Source organism: Canis lupus, chromosome 23 (assembly GCF_048164855.1).
Source record: "Canis lupus baileyi chromosome 23, mCanLup2.hap1, whole genome shotgun sequence".
Taxonomy (NCBI): domain Eukaryota; kingdom Metazoa; phylum Chordata; class Mammalia; order Carnivora; family Canidae; genus Canis; species Canis lupus.
In genome coordinates, this window is record NC_132860.1 from 15,983,433 (window position 1) to 15,986,916 (window position 3,484).

Here is a 3,484-nt window from a genome sequence, read left to right on the forward strand (position 1 = left end):
CCACAATAAGAAAACAAACTTCCCAAATTAAAATAAATTGGGCAATGTGAATAGAAACTTACTAATTAAATATATATACATATATACATACATATATATACCTGTAAAAATTGCTCAGCATTGGAGAATTATTGAAAAAGTATATGCATTGTGCATTAGGGAAAAGCACATTAAAATACCAGTGAGATACCATATCCATCTAATAAAATAGCTAAATACCAAAAACTGATAATAGTACTTGCCAGTTAAGATGTGGTACAACAGGAAATCTCATTCATTGTTGATGGAAATACAAATGGCACAACCTCTTGAGAAGACATCTTGCCAGATTCTTGTGAAGCTGAGCATAGTGTCATCATATGGTGCAGCAATTGTGCCCCCATGTATATACCTAACTGGTGTGAAAACATATGTCCATATAAAAACCACTAAGAACATATATAAGGCATATTTATTGCCAAATGAATATTCCAGGCAAAATCTTGAAGGAATCAAGTTGTTTTTTAATAGGTAAATGACAACCAAGTGAGACACAGTAGGCAAGGACAACTTGCACACATGGGCTGCAGGTACAGGGTGAAGAAATACATAAGTGTAGACAGAGGCTAGAGAAGAAGTAAATGAAGACACTAGTTTTCTAGATGGAGTGGAGCCACTCAGAATGTGGACAGAGACAGTTGATAATAGGCTGAAGCACAGGGGATAGATGGACTTGAGGGCTGCAATGGAGATACAGGGAGTGAGACATTTGAGGCCTGGTATCATATACAAGCACAGGGGCTGGATACTCAAGGAAAGATAAGTGCTACAGTAGTTGCATAACATGGATTTTAGAGACAGGCAGTGGAGACTCATGTGGATTGGCATGGACTGCAGGAACAAAGGAAAAACAGAGAACATTGTACTGCTGCATCCTAGGAGGATGGGCAGATCTGCTTTAATCAATATGTTCCCCCATCTTCCTCCCTGAACCAGGTTGATAGATTAAAACCTGCTGGGTCTATATGACAGGAGTTCTCATAAGTTCTATCATTCTTGCTCCTTTCTGGTTGTAGAGAACCTGACCTAATAGCAATAAAGACTGAATTACTAGTGCCATGTATTGTGCAATGCATGTTATATAGACTAAAAAAGGCTTAATAAATAAGTACATGGAAAAAATATCAAAATTTCAATACAGTAACAATGAACTATCCAAAGAGGAAATTGAAAAAAAAATTCCATTTATAATAGCATGAAAAAAGAATAAAATACTTATAAATAAACTTAACCAGGGAGGTGTAAGGCTTGTATACTGAAAACTATAAAGCATTAATGAAAGAAATTAAAGAAGATACAAATAAATGAAAAGACATCTTGTGTTTATTGATTAGAAGAATTAATATTGTAGAAAAATCTGTATTACCCAAAGTGATCTACAGATTCAATGCAATCTCTATCAAAATGCCAATGACATTTTTTACAGAAATAGAAAAAAACTAAAATTAAACTAAAATTAGTATGGAACCATGAAAGACCCTGAATAGCTAAAGTACTTTGGAGCAAGAAGAATAAAACTGGACGTATCACACGTTTGTATTTTAAAATATATGACAAAGGTACAGTAATTAAACAGTAAGGTACTGGCCTAGACATATAGACCAATGGAATAGAATAGAGAGCACGGGAATAAACTCATGCGTATATAGACAGCTGATCTTTGACAAGGGTACCAAGAATACATAATAGGGAAGGGATAATCTCTTTAATAAATGGTCTTGGGAAAACTGAATATCTACATGCAAAAGAATGAAATCGGGCCCTTACATACAATGTACACAGAAATCAATTCAAAATGGATTAAAGGCTTACTTGTGAGATCTGAAACCATAAAACTTCCAGAAGGGAACATAGGGAAAAAGCTTCTTGACATTGGCCTTAGCAATGATTTCTTGTTCATGACAGCAAAAGCACAGACAACAAAAGGAAAAATAGACAAGTTAGATTACATGAAACTAAAAATCTTCTGCGGAACTGCGTCAACAAAACGAAAATGCAATCTATGGAGTGGGAGAAAATATTTGCAAACCATATATCTGATAAATGGTTAATGTGCAAAATGTATAAGGAACTTTTGTAGCTCAACAGCAGAAAAATGAATAACATGATTAAAAACTGGGGAAAGAAACTGAGTAGACATTTCCCCAAAGAAGGCATACAAATGGCGAACGGGTAAATGAAAAGGTGCTGAGCATTACTAACCATCAAGGAAATGCAAATCAAAACCATAATGATATATCACCTATTACCTGTTAGGATGGCTATTATCAAAAAACAAAATAGTCAAATTCACAGGAGCAGAGAGTATAATGATAGTTGCCATAAACTGGGAGCAGGGGGCAACAGGAAGGTATTAGTCAAAGGGCACAAAGTTGCGGTTATACAAAATGAATAGGACTTAGGAATCTATTGTATACCATAGTGCCTAGTAAGTTTACAAAAACTGTATTGTATCCTTAAACATTTGCCAAGAGACTAGATTTTAGGTTAAATGTTCTTTTCAAAGATACACACACACACAAAATATGAAGAGAACAGAAGGAAACTTTGAAAGGTGATGGATATATTTATGGCATAGATTATAGTGATGGTTTCATGGATGTTCACTTATTTCCAAATTTATTAATTTGCACACATTTAGTATGTATAGTTTTTTCTGTTTCTATTATTTATTTATTTATTTTTAATAATAAATTTATTTTTTTAATTTTTTAAATAAATTTATTTTTTATTGGTGTTCAATTTGCCAACATACAGAATAACACCCAGTGCTCATCCCGTCAAGTGCCCCCCTCAGTGCCCATCACCCATTCACCCCCACCCCCCGCTCACCTCCCCTTCCACCACCCCTAGTTCATTTCCCAGAGTTAGGAGTCTTTATGTTCTGTCTCCCTTTCTGATATTTCCTACCCATTTCTTCTCCCTTCCCTTCTATTCCCTTTCACTATTATTTATATTCCCCAAATGAATGAGACCATATAATGTTTGTCCTTCTCTGATATGTACAGTTTTTTGTATGTCAATTATTCCTCAATAAAGCTTTGGTTTGTTTTTTATTTTATTTTTTATTTTTTTTTATTTTATTTATTTATTCACGAGAGACAGAGAGAGAGACAGAGAGACAAAAAGACATAGGCAGAGGGAGAAGCAGGCTCCATGTAGGGAGCCCGACATGGGACTCGATTCTGGGTCTCCAGGATCAGGCCCTGGGCTGGAGGTTGCGCTAAACTGCTGAGCCACCCAAGCTGTCCTTGTTTTTTATTTTTTAAAGATTTTATTTATTTATTCATGAGAGATATATAGAGAGAGGGGCAGAGACATAGGCAGAGGGAGAAGCAGGCTCCTCGCAGGGAGCCTGATGCAGAACTTGATCCTGGACCCAGGTTCTCACCTTGAGCTGAAGGCAGGCACTCAACCACTGAGTCACCAGGTGTCCCTTGTTTTG